At 39.4% G+C, this 13,137-nt stretch overlaps 1 protein-coding gene across 3 annotated transcripts in view; it reads left to right on the top strand.

Moving 5' to 3' along the window:
- Nucleotides 1-709: 709 nt before the first annotated feature.
- LOC128596893 (gamma-interferon-inducible protein 16-like) overlaps nucleotides 710-13,137 on the top strand; it is a 38,062-nt gene continuing 25,634 nt past the window's right edge. For 2 of the 3 annotated variants that reach the window (XM_053606730.1, XM_053606727.1), the window contains exon 1: nucleotides 1,027-1,270. The gene's annotated coding sequence lies outside the window, so the exon portion shown is untranslated. Of the gene's footprint in view, nucleotides 726-1,026; nucleotides 1,271-13,137 lie in introns of those variants that run through there. The other variant, XM_053606729.1, reaches the window with a different exon arrangement.

Here is a 13,137-nt window from a genome sequence, read left to right as displayed (position 1 = left end):
GATGGCAATTCCTGGGGGTTCTTCAGAATCACAAGAGAGGAAAAGAATCCAGAGGTGTCCCACCCCTGGTCAGGACCAACTAGGCCCAAGCATTTGAGAGTCAACAGGGGAGATTAAACTCTTCTAATATGTAGTTAAAATAGAAAACCTGGTTTACTTCCCCTACCTGAACAGAACTGGCTTCTCCCTCCCCATCTATTTACATACACTCCAGGTTGTTTACCATCCCCCTGCCCCTCACCCTGGCTTTGTCTCTGTCCAGTCATCCCAGGAACCTGGGATTCTTTCAACCCTCTCTTTTGCAAATGCACCTTTGTTAAAAACTAATAAAAACCTTCTGAAGAAGCCCGGAAGGGGCTGCTGTTATCCTGGTCTACCCAGTCTGAGTTACCGCTTCCCCTTCTGTAAAAGCCTGCGGTTCTGTAAAAGCTGGAGCCTGCTTCTGCAGCTTGATTCAAACTGACCAGTGAGAAAGGTCCCCATGGGCTGGAACTTTTTGACCAGAGATAAAAAGGAGAAGACTGAAGCACTCCGGGAGCATGGCCATTTTGAGACTCTGTGTCTGCTGGTCCTGGGCCGGCTGAAATAAAACCAGCCCTTCCTCTTTCAAACGTGGTGTTTGGGTGCCCTTTCTCCCCATTGGGCCTTGTTTTCCCGCGTCACCACTTGTGAAACTGCTAGATGAAAAGTTTCTAATATTGGAATTCCTTTCAGCTATTGAAATTGTAAGAAAAAAACCGTTATTTATTTATGTGTACAAATTTATGGGATGCAATGATAGGTTTGTTACGTGGACATGTTGCATAGCAGTGAAGTCAGGGCTTTTATTATCTCCGTCCCTCAAATAATATATATTTTACCCAGCGAGTAATTCTCATCCTCCACTACTCACTCTACCCCTCCCCGTTGTTCTGATAAAGATTCTTGCTGGAAGGAAGCTGTTCCTTTTCTCTGACTCACTGAGCAGAAACGAAACCTAAGCCAGTTGATGGGAGGAGTCTCTGCACTGTTTTACAAGTGCTCTCTCCCAGGGGCCATAGCACCCTGTGAGACAGCTAGCACTCCTCCGTTATTAAGTGACTTTATCCAGGGTCTTTTCTCCTTGTTATGTTTGGAAAAACTTCTTTTTGGAAGCACTTTAGAAGATTATAACATCCTGCAGCTCAGCTTCTGAGAGCTAGCCTGATTTCTCTTTCTACTCAAAACACATTGCTTCCTGCATTTCTGAAGATCTCAAGATCTGGACTACATCGGAGAAATTTTCAGGGAGGTGAGTGTGGTGGTTTCATTTAGGTAACTAGAAAGGAATCAGTATTGGTGCTTCCTGGTGTGGAGAGGGGAGCAAGAGGAGTAGGGCTGACAGGAGCTGTACTCTGGAAAGTGAAACCTGCCATTTCTTGATTCTGCTCCTTTAATACCTCAGAAGGATAATAAACATTTTTTTTTTAATTTCATCACAACTGAGGTGTGAAAAAGTGGAAATGCATTTGAAACACAGAGACAGGAAAGGGTCCCCTCAAGCTTTAATGGCCAAAAAGACAGCAAATTTGGAGAACAGGAGAGTAAATCTCCCAAATTTACTCTGCTTTGCTTACAAACACAGCAGTTTTTTTTTTTCAAACACAGCAGTTTTTTATAGAAAGTTACAAAGAAAAAGGCATCTAGAAAATGATAACTTAATCCAAAACTTGTTCTACAGCAACATCAGAGTAACATTTACTCTAACAAGGAACACTATCTTTTGCGTCCTGGTGTTGATACTCCCTAGGACTGTTTTCTCAATTCCTTAACATACACATCTTTATGGTCTGAGTCTGGTAGTTGGTGGGAGCATGGAAAAGGAATGTTGCATATTTTTGCATCTATATTCATTAGTGATGTAATCATAATTATAGATTATAAAAATCTATAATTTTCTTTTATGTTGGGTCTTTTCCTGGTTTGGAGATCAGGGTGATGTTTGCTTCATAGAACGAGTTGGGTAGTCTTCCTTCTTTTTCTACATTTTGGAACAGGTTGAGTAATATAGGTACTAATTCCTCCTTAAAGGTTTGGTAGAATTCTGACGTGAAGCCATCTGGTCCCGGGCTTTTCTTTTTAGGGAGGTTTTGTATGGTTGATGCTATTTCAGAACTTAATATGGGCCTGTTCAACATTTCCACTTGATTCTGGCTAAGTCTTGGAAGGTGATGTGCTTCTAAGTATTGGTCAATTTCCTTCAGATTTTCATATTCCTGAGAATAAATTTCTTATAATATTCATTAAGGATTTTTTGAATTTCTGAGGAGTCTGTTGTTATTTCGTCTTTGTTGTTTCTGATTGATGAGATTAGAGATTTTACTCTTTTTTTCCTGGTTAGGTTAGCCAAAGGTTTATCTATTTTATTGACTTTTCAAAAAACCAACTTTTTGATTTATTGATCTGTTGTATAATTCTTTTGTTTTCAATTTCATTTAATTCTGCTCTGATATTGCTTATTTATTTTCTTCTACTGGGTTTGGGGTTGGAATGTTCTTCCTATTCCAGTAGCTTGAGATGTCCCATTGTTGTTAACTTCCTCTCTTTCCGTTCTCTTGAGGAAGGCTTGCAGTGCTATAAATTTCCCTCTTAGGACTGCCTTTGCGGTATCCCAGAAATTCTGATAATTTGTGTCTTCATCATTGTTTTGTTCCAAAAATTCGGCAATTTCCTTCTTAATCTCATCTGTGACCCAGCTATTATTCAGCATAAGGTTATTTAACTTTCATGTTTTTGTATGAGTATGCAGATTCCTGTTGTTACTGAGCTCAACTTTTATTCCATGGTGATCTGAGACGATGCAAGGAATAATTTCTATTCCTTTAAATTTACTGAGGTTAGATTTGTGACCTATGATGTGATTGATTTTGGAGTATGTTCCATGGGCTGATGAGAAGTATGTGTATTCAGTTTTATGGGGATGAAATGTTCTGTAGATGTCTACTAAATCCAAATGTTGGATAGTTAGGTTTAAATCTAAAATTTCTTTGCTCAGCTTCTTATTGGAGAATTAATCCAACAGGGCCAAAGGAGTGTTGAAATCTCCAACTATTATGGAGCTGGAGGAAATCAAGTTGTTCATGTCTGTTAGAGTTTGTCTTATAAATTGAGGTGCATTCTGGTTGGGTGCATAGATATTAATAATTGAAATCTCATCATATTGAGTATTACCCTTATCATTATTTGATTTTTGACAAGCCAATTAAAAACATTCAGTGGGGAAAAGATGCCCTATTTAACAAATGGTGCTGGGTGAACTGGCTGGCAACCTGTAAGAGACTGAAACTGGACCCACACCATCCACCACTAACTAAGATTGACTCTCACTGGATTAAAGATTTAAACTTAAGACATGAAACTATAAAAATACTAGAGGAGAGTGCAGGGAAAACCTTGAAGAAATTGGTCTGGGCGAGTATTTTATGGGAGGACCCCCCGGGCAATTGAAGTAGCATCAAAAATACACTACTTGGACCTGATCAAACTAAAAAGCTTCTGAACAGCCAAGAACACAGTAAGTAAAGCAAGCAAACAGCCCTCAGAATGGGAGAAGATACTTGCAGGTTATGTCTCTGACAAAGGTTTAATAACCAGAATCTACAGAGAACTCAAACGTATAAGCAAGAAAAGAACAAGTTATCCCATCACAGGCTGGGCAAGGGACTTGAAGAGAAACTTCTCTGAAGAAGACAGGCACACGGCCTACAGACATATGAAAAAATGCTCATCATCTTTAATCATCAGAGAAATTCATATGAAAACTACTTTGAGATATCATCTAACTCCAGTAAGATTGCCTCATATCACAAAATCCCAAGACCAGAGATGTTGGCGTGGATGTGGAGAAAAGGGAACACTTCTATACTGCTGGTGGGAATGCAAATTAATACATTCCTTTTGGAAAGATGTTTGGAGAACACTTAGAGTTCTAAAAACAGATCTGCCATTCAATCCTATAATTCCTCTACTAGGCATGTATCCAGAAGACCAAAAATAACATCCTAACAAAGATATTTGTACCAGAATGTTTATTGCAGCCCAATTCATAATCGCTAAGTCATAGAAAAAGCCCAAGTGCCCATCGATCCATGAATGGATTAATAAATAGTGGTATATGTACACCATGGAATATTATGCAGCTTTAAAGAAAGAAGTAGACTTTACCTCCCTCATGTTTACATGGATGGAGCTAGAACATATTCTTCTTAGTAAGGTATTTCAAGAATGGAAGAAAAAGTATCTAATGTACTCAGCCCTACTATGAAACTAATTTATGGCTTTTAAATGAAAGCTCTAACCCATTTATAATCTAAGAATAGGGGGAAGAAATAAAGGGATGGGAGGGAGGGGGAAGGTGGGCAGGGGGAGGATGATTGGTGGGATTACACCTGCAGTGCATCTTACAAGGGTATATGTGAAACTTAGTAAATGTAGAATGTAAATGTCTTAACACAATAACTAAGAAAATGCCACGAAGGTTATGCCAACAAGTCTGATGAAAATGTGTCAAACTGTTTATAAAACCAGTGTATGGTGCCTCGTGATCACATTAATGTACACAGCTATGATTTAATAAAAAACAAATGTTTGTGGGGGGGAGGGAAGCAAGCAATCATCTTATCTTTAGCAGAAACAAGACCATACTGCAATTCTCAATTCTCATGAAGAAATTTGTTTTCTTCCTTCAGTGTTCCCTTGGTCTTCTTTCCATAGTGGGCTGTGAAGCAGACAGAATAAAAAAATACCACTGAGCCATGCAATAATTCACAAATTCTACTTCAAACAGAAACATAGCTGCTGATATGTAGGAACAGACTAGTGTCTTGGAAATTCTTACCAAATAGCCTTGTGAGGTAGTAGCCCCAGTGAGGTGGGGGAAGTTAGAACTAAATCATGAGCATAGCAGTCATTAATTTAGCCCTTGTGTCTTACTAATGTTCTAATTGTGCTAGTCAATCTTGGAGGATTGTTTTGTCGATACTTATTTTATTATTTGGTATTGAAAATACATTCATTTAAAAAATAAAAATATAAAAGATGAACAAAAAAAAAAAAGAAAAGGAATGTTGCTTAAGCAAGGTGAGGGTGGGGGTCACAAGTAGTCTTCTAATTTTAAATACTCCTACTTTGTAAATAATCCAGAAATAACGATAAAAATAAAAAGCAGTAAGAGTGTACTTTGGATTTCTGTGATTTTCATTTCCTGAGACATTTCTCTTTGGTTTAGGAAATCAGTATGTTTACTTTGTTTATCCTCAAGTATCTACCAGAGAAACTTAATATATTTTTTACCATGATTTTATGCTTATAATGATTTTATGTTCACTATGATCAAAATATGAAAAATGACAAATAAATAAATACTCTTGCCAGGAGGCTATCAAAAACTTTAGCCTCAAACCTGAAAGTGGGGGCACTCCACCGGCAAAGATCTCACAGACCACCAAGGCTTGTAGAAAAGGTTTTTATTGGCAAGGGAGGGATGCTGCAGAGCAGCACCAAGAAGGAGAGAAAAGGAGAAAGAGAGAGGGGAGAAAAGAAAGAGAGAGGAAAGGGGAGGAGGGAGACAGAGACTGAAAGAGGAGGAGAGAGAGAGAGAGTTAGTTATATAGGTTCGGTTAGGGGCAGTCTTAGAATGGTGATGGGAGGGCAGAATAGCCAATAAGGAGTTACTGCCCTGGCCGGAAGAGGCGTTAGGGGCAGGACATACTTAATCTTGGTCTGTAGACCAAGTAGAAAGTAGGAGTGGCTTTTCTGCGGCAATTACCTAACATTTCTCCCTTCTTGATTTATTAAAAAATAGGGGGTTGGCCTTGGGATAGGGGAGGTAGAGTTCTCTCTTCTGTAGTTTCTTCCGGCTGAGAGGAGCTCATAGTTTCAATTGGCCAATTATGAATTTTTCTGTTGGGAGGATGTAAGTTTTTCTTTTCAGACTGTTCTTTATCAGTGGTTGTTTAGAAGTGGTATTTAGGAAAGTCTTGTGGTTCGGAGTAGCTTAGTTCATTCACGAAGAGCAGTTTCTCTTGTTGTAGGTTTGGAGTATCAACTGAGTACCTGTTGAAATAACTTTGAGAATTGAGTTTGAATAAAACAAGTTATTGAGTAGGAAATGTTAGCTGTTTCTGTGTCTATGTTAGCTGTGATTTTCACCCTTGTTAGTAAGGGAAGTTATGGCAACTTGGGAGGTTCATGTTTCATAGGTTGTTGGATAGGGAGAAAGAGGAGGCAATAGAATGGATTTATTTTCTGTAATAATTTTAAAATTAGGTAGTAACATAACTATGGAACAGACACTCTGAATGTGGATGGGGGAATTGGGTATAATTTTTTCCCACAGAGAAACTGGAAGGAAGGATGGCACTTTCTGTGTAACTTCTTTTTTTCGTTTGAAAGGGAAAGTGACTATATCAGAGCACTTTGATGGGTTTAGGCCTGATAGGGGAGTGGTTCCGGTAAAGTTAAAGTAAAGAGGGTATGACTGGATGACTTGACTGAGGGTACAAAAGGTTTAGTTTCATGTGTACAAGTTGTTAAATTAAGAGATGTGGGGTCTGAAAGGTTGAGAGATAAAATGTTAGGAATTATGATTGGGGCAGTTTGAAGTTTAGTGTGTAAGAGACCTTGAAGATTTACTCTAATTCAGTAGCCCAGTTTATATTTAGGGTGATGTTTTAAAAGCGAGTATGTTTGTAAGATGGAATTATAGGTTAGATTAATATTTAATTGGGGTATGAGGGTGGAGAGATTGAAATTTCAGATTTTGGCTAATTTCTTCTTTTAAAATTTGACAATGAGTGTTAATGAATTTGATAACATCTGTAAAAGGAGGGGTGAAATTTTGGTTTTAATACTGTTATGGTGAGTTCGTAAAAGTATGGTCAAGGGCATGGAAAAGTAGTTGTTGATAGTTGTATATTGGTGTCAGTGACCTTCCAGGGGGCTATGGATTTTCAGCCCCAATAGGCATATCCTTTTCCACATTTTGAGTTAGGATTTTGAGTACTACAAGTGTATATTTGGAGGGTGTAGTTTAGATAATAATGTTTGCCTAAAGAAACTAAGGTATATGAATTACCTTTAAATAATTTACATACGGTGACATTAAATAATATATTAGAGTGATTTGATTTTCTAATTAATGTTTTGTTAATGGAGGTGTGATATGATTTCCAGGTGTTAGACCACTAGTCGATGTGTAATTTTCATGTTTCTTGTCAGTGGTCAGAGAGTGAGAGAAGGTGAGTAATTGAGACCCGTAAGTATTAGGAGAGGTTATTAGGAATAAGAAAATTATGAGAGACATTTTAGGAAGGTAAAGAGAATACTTTATAAATACGCAGTAAAGGGATGGAGAGTATTTTGTTTTTGTGATTATTATGGTGGAGTAATTGTGATTGGATTAATCTTAAAGAGTAATATTAGGTTATTACTATTATGAAGATGTCTATTGGTAAGCATTAAGGGAGGTAGTGATTGAAATTTTATGAGATGTATCTTTTAGAGCATTGGGACCTCAGGTGGAGGCTGAATTTCGGTTTCCTGGACCTCTGGAATCCGAGTGAGTTTAAGCATTAGGGGGCTTGTTTCTTGAGTTGAGTATGAGGGAAGATTTTTAGGTGTCATCTGTTGACCTGTAGTAATAGCTGGATTAAGGAAAGGCTTAGTGTGAGATATATGAAATTATCCAGGAAATGAGGCTAATTTTACTGCACTGGGTGTTGATAAAATTACTCTATGAGTTCCTTGTCATTTTGGCTTAACTGGGTTTTGGGTCCTGTTTCTTGAGTAGAGTATGAGAAAAGAGTTTTAGGTGTCATCTGTTGACCTGTAGTAATAGCTGGATTAAGGAAAGGCTTAGTGTGAAACATATGAAATTATCCAGGCAATGAGGCTAATTTTACTGCAGTGGGTGTTGATAAAATTACTCCATGAGGTCCTTGCCATTTTGGCTCAAGTGGGTTTTTGGGATGATTAGGAGGAGCTACTAGAACTTGATCTCCTGGGTGAAAGGAGGTGGGTAATGATGGTGTTGGGATAAGAAGAAGTGTGTCTGTTTGTTTCCATAAAAGGGATGGGATATACTGAAGAAGAGAGGATAAGATGGAGGGAGATAATGGGCTATCTGATGGTGTAAGTCCTGGAGGAAGAATGGGCCTACCAAACATTAATTCAAAAGGAGAGATGTTGGAGCGTTTCTTTGGAAGGGAATGTAGGTATAGAAGTGCCAGGGGTAGAAGAGTGATCCAGTCTAAGTGAAGTTTAAGGGAAAGTTTGGTTAATATAGATTTTAGGGCTCTGTTAGACCTTCCAAGCTTCTCTGAAGATTGAGGATTGAAAGAAATATGGAAATGTCAGGGGACACCTAAGGCTTTGGTTAAGGTTTGAGAAATGTTGGAGGTGAATTCAGGTTCATTGTTGGACTGTAAAGAACAGGGGATTCCAAAGTGGGGAATAATGTCTTGGAGTATGATAGAGGCAATAGTGGTAGTTCTTTGGTTCGTAGTAGGAAAGGTTTTAATTCAACCTGAGAAGGTATCTACTAATATTAAGAGGTATTTATACTGTTTGATTTTAGGTATGTGTGTGAAATCAAGTTGCCAATCTGTTTCAGGAAAAAGTCCCCTAGCCTGGTGAGTTGGAAAGTGTGGAAGGCAAGACTTTGTGGGTTGGAGTGCTGGCAGATTTTACAGGATGATGTAAGTTGTTTTAGAAACTCTGAATCTATTTGTGAGAGAGGAAAGAAAGTTCTAAGAAATTGTAGTAAAGTTTGATAGTTGGGGTGAAATAACTTGTGGAGATAGATGAGGAGGTCATGAGTGAGAGGTTGATTTGTTTCTTCTACTGTAGCAGTGATAGGAGTAGAAATAAGTAGGAAGTTAGGAGGTGTCAAGAGATGAGTGTTGGAGAGTAGCCGTACGTGCTGCATGGTTGGCTCGGTTACTACCCTTTGATATAGGTGAGTGGTTAGATTGATGTGAATGGCAATGAACAATGCTTATAGTCTTAGGTAATTTAGAAGCTTTTAGTAGTTAGATAATAAAGTGAGAGTTAAGAGGTCCTTCTTGTATGTTGGAGAGGTAAGGGAGAATCATGAGTGGGTGACGAGTCAGAGGGAGTAGGTAAGAGGGATGCAGGATTTAATGTAGATATGTGTTAAAAGATAATGATGGGTTAGATAAGAGAGGTTTGAAGATTAAGAATGTGGTATGGCGGTAGAGTTTGAAATTTTTGTATGTTAAAAGATCAGATAGAGAATGAGGGGATAGGACAGTACTAGGGGAATTAAAAGTGAGTTTCTTTGATTCTTGTATTAGAGTAATTGTGGCTGCCAATGTCTTGAGATAAGGGTTTCAACTTTGAATAGTGTGATCTGTTTTGAGAGATAAGTAATTGGAGTAAAGGTGGGGCCTAGTTGATGTTTAAGTACGTTGAGAGAAAATATATGTTTTTTTGTAATATATAGGAGGAACTGGTGAGAAAGATTAGGAAGGTGGAGGGCTGGAGCTTTTAATAAAGTACGCTGTAGAGATTTAAAAGAAGTTGGAATGGAGGTTAGGAGAGGCTTATGAGGGTTATTTTGAGTAGTATTATATAAAGGAGTAGTTAGGAGAGAAAAGTTGGGAATTCATGCTCTGAGGTATTCAGCTAATCCTAAAAAGGAGAGGAGTTCTTGTTTTGTGGTAGGTAGAGGAAAGTTGCAAAGAAAGCTTTTTGTCTATGGTAATAGTTTTGAAGTTTGGGGATAAAAGGATATTAAGGTATGTGACTTTCTGTTTGAATAATTAAATTTTTGAGGGAGCGATCTGATATCTCCTATTTGCAAGGAAATTAAGGAGGGAATAGGGGTTTTGCTTAGAGTCATATAAGGTGGGATTATAGAGTAGGTTATCAACATGCTGAATTAAGGTTGAAGGAGAGGGATTATAGGATTGGAGGTCTTGTGCTAATGTTTGACCAGATAAGTGGGGGCTGTCATGAAATCCCTGGGGGAATATAGTTTAAGTAAGTTGGGAGGGAGTCTGAGAAGTAGGGTCAGTCTATGTGAAGGAAAATATATTCTGGCAGGGCGGCACCTGTGGCTCAGTGAGTAGGGCGCCAGCCCCATATGCCGAGGGTGGCGGGTTCAAACCCGGCCCCAGCCAAACTGCAACAAAAAATAGCCGGGCGTTGTGGCGGGCGCCTGTAGTCCCAGCTGCTCGGGAGGCTGAGGCAAGAGAATCGTGTAAGCCCAAGAGTTAGAGGTTGCTGTGAGCCGTGTGACGCCACGGCACTCTACCCGAGGGCGGTACAGTGAGACTCTGTCTCTACAAAAAAAAAAAAAGAAAATATATTCTGGCAATTAGGGTGTAAGGGAATGAGCGTAGAGTTAATGAGTTTTAGATTTTGTATTAAGTGATAGGTGTCATTAGGTTTTTTAATTGCTAGTATGGGAGTATTATATGGTGAGTGGACAGGTTGTAAAAATCCTTTCTTTTTTTTTAGGAGATCTTGTATAATAGGTTGGAGTTCCAGGAGATTAGATTGGGAAGTATATATTGATGTTGAGAAGGAAAAATAGAGGGTTTTTTTTTTTTTTTTTTTTTTTTTAGTTTAATAAGAATTGGAGAGCAGGAGGCAATCGAAGGTGGTTTAGTATCCTAAATTTTAGGATTTACTTGCTGTGGTGGAATGGGCTAGGGCAACGAGTTTTTTATAGCTGGGGAAAAGACGAGGCAGAGGGAGATGGGTCAGCATTTATCAATTTAAGATTAAAAGTTAGGGTGGTACTTAATTTGGAAAGTATGTCACGTTCCAGAAGGGGAACTGGACAGGAAGGTAACATTTAAAAGGAATGGATGAATGAGAAATTGCCAATTATGCAGTGTAAAAAAGGAGTTTGATGTAGATGGTGGGAAAAAACCTTTATTCCCGATAATAGTGGTGGGTGACAGGGAGGTAGGACAGGTGAACTCTTTAAGAACTGAGATGCTAGTTTCCATGTTTAATAGAAAGGCAATCATCGTACCTGCCACCATCATGGTTACTCTTGACTCAATAGAGGTAATCTTCGTCAGGTGAGAGAAGCCAGGGTCCCATTAGCCTTCAGAAGAGGTAATTCCCAGTACATCTGCTTGTAGATGCTGTATGTTGACTGTCCCCATGTCCTCTCTGAGCCAAGGGGCAGTCAGCCTTCCAGAGACCCTTTTTTTTAGAGAGAGGAAATGGCCGTGGTGGAGTTTGGGATTGGGGCAACGTATTACCCACTGGCCTTCTCCATCGCATTTGTAGTACGATTCAGGTGGTTGAGTCATGAAGCTGTCGTTTGTCCCTGATTACTTAGGTAGGTTAGGAATGATGGCTTTAGAGATACTGTAATGTTTTGAGCTAGCATTTGATAATTTTGGGTTTGAGATTTTTTTATTTTCCCTTTGGGAAATATCATCCCATCTCATGTAAACTTTAAATGCCGTGTTTAAAATTACAGCCTGGGTGTCAGGGGTCCATGCTTCAAGCACTTTAGCTTAAGGTTGATGTTGGGGTAACTTTGGTTAAAGAAATAAGTTATGAGAACGTTTTTCCCATCTACTGTTTTAGGATTTAAGTTAGTATATTTACTAATAGCCTCAGTAAGGCCTTGGAGGAAAGTTGAAGGATTTTTAGACTTATCCTGTATGATTTCCTGTAATTTATTATAATTGATAATTTTTTGGCAGAAGCTCTAAATCCACAAAGAATGTAGGTAATAAAAATGTTTCTATGTTTTCTTAGTATTATTATAATTCCAATTTGGCTGGGAGTTAGGGACTGTAGCATCACCTGTAGGATGCTTATGATATATGAAATTGATTTGCTGCCTCTTTTGCCCTCTCTCACACTCATTTGCACTCGTTAGAGGTTGGGGTATTGGTTAAAATAATAAAAACATTATGCTAGGTAAGTTGATAAGATATAGTAATACATTGTTATATGGTGGTACTGTAGGATTATTATATGGAGGAGCTGGAGGGAGAAAGGAGTAAAGAAATCTGGAAGAGTTTCTTGGAGTAGTCAGAAGTGGACTGAGAGACCTACAGAAGAACTGAGTGCTAGTTGGAGGGGAGGAGTTAGGAGACGAGCTCAGATTGATTGATGGGGAAGTAGGAGGGACAGAGGGTGGAGGTAACTGTGTGGTTGAGGGAGGAGTCGAATATGGTGGGCCAGAACAAAAATTACTCCTGTTTAGGAACCGGTGGCCGCTGGTTTTCATGGTGGAGGATTATTTGCCGGGTCAAATAGGTTTGGTTTAGGGAGATAGAGAGTAGGAGAGCCCTTAGTTATGAGAATTTTGGAATTATCCGTACGTAAATTAGGCTTGGTTTTAAGAAATGAGAAGCCCTGAACATGGGGAACCTCGCTCCATTTGCCAAGGCGCTTACAATGGTTATATAAGTTTTGATTTAAAGAAAAATTAAATAAAGTGGTTAAACCCGGGTAGAGAGTTTCTTAATTCTACCAGGTGGTGTAAGGAGCACCCCAGGGGGAGTTAGGTGGGCTAGAATGGCTTGCACCCATGGCGATTCCTTGCAGAAATAAAGCATGAGTAGAATCACGTGAGGACCAGGACAAAGAACAAACATCTTTGTTACTTTGTTGCTGGCCAAGAAAATGAGTAGTCTAGGCTGGTCAACAAGGTACAGTAGAGCAGTGTCAGGCCCTTGAGGCCTTGGAGAGCTTAAGACCTGGCGCCAGGAATTTTCATGCGAAGGCGTGGAAGCTCTGTGCTAAGCCACGCAAGGTCAAGGGGAATAGGAAACTCAAGCCTCAAGGAATGGGTGAATCACCAGGAATGTAAGCAACCCAGCCCACGATTAGGGAAAATTTACTCCCATGGGGGTACTCACCAAATCTGGATGGGGCTGGTGGTGGGTGCTGGTTAGAGCGCTTTGGCGAAGGGACACAAGCCGATGGGGTGGTGAGTGCCGGGAGTGCGAGAGGAAGATAGGGAGCTCCCAGGAGCTAAAATCCCGTGGAAGAGGTGGAAGTTACCCTTGGGAGTGTTCCCTAATAACATCCCACTTCTGACTCCAGATGAAAGGGGGGACACTCGACTGGCAGAGATCTCACAGACCACCAAGTTTTGTAGGAATGGTTTTTGTTGGT

Source organism: Nycticebus coucang, chromosome 10 (assembly GCF_027406575.1).
Source record: "Nycticebus coucang isolate mNycCou1 chromosome 10, mNycCou1.pri, whole genome shotgun sequence".
NCBI lineage: Eukaryota > Metazoa > Chordata > Mammalia > Primates > Lorisidae > Nycticebus > Nycticebus coucang.
Note: the sequence above shows the minus strand (reverse complement) of the source record. Positions and strands in the feature narration are given on the sequence as shown.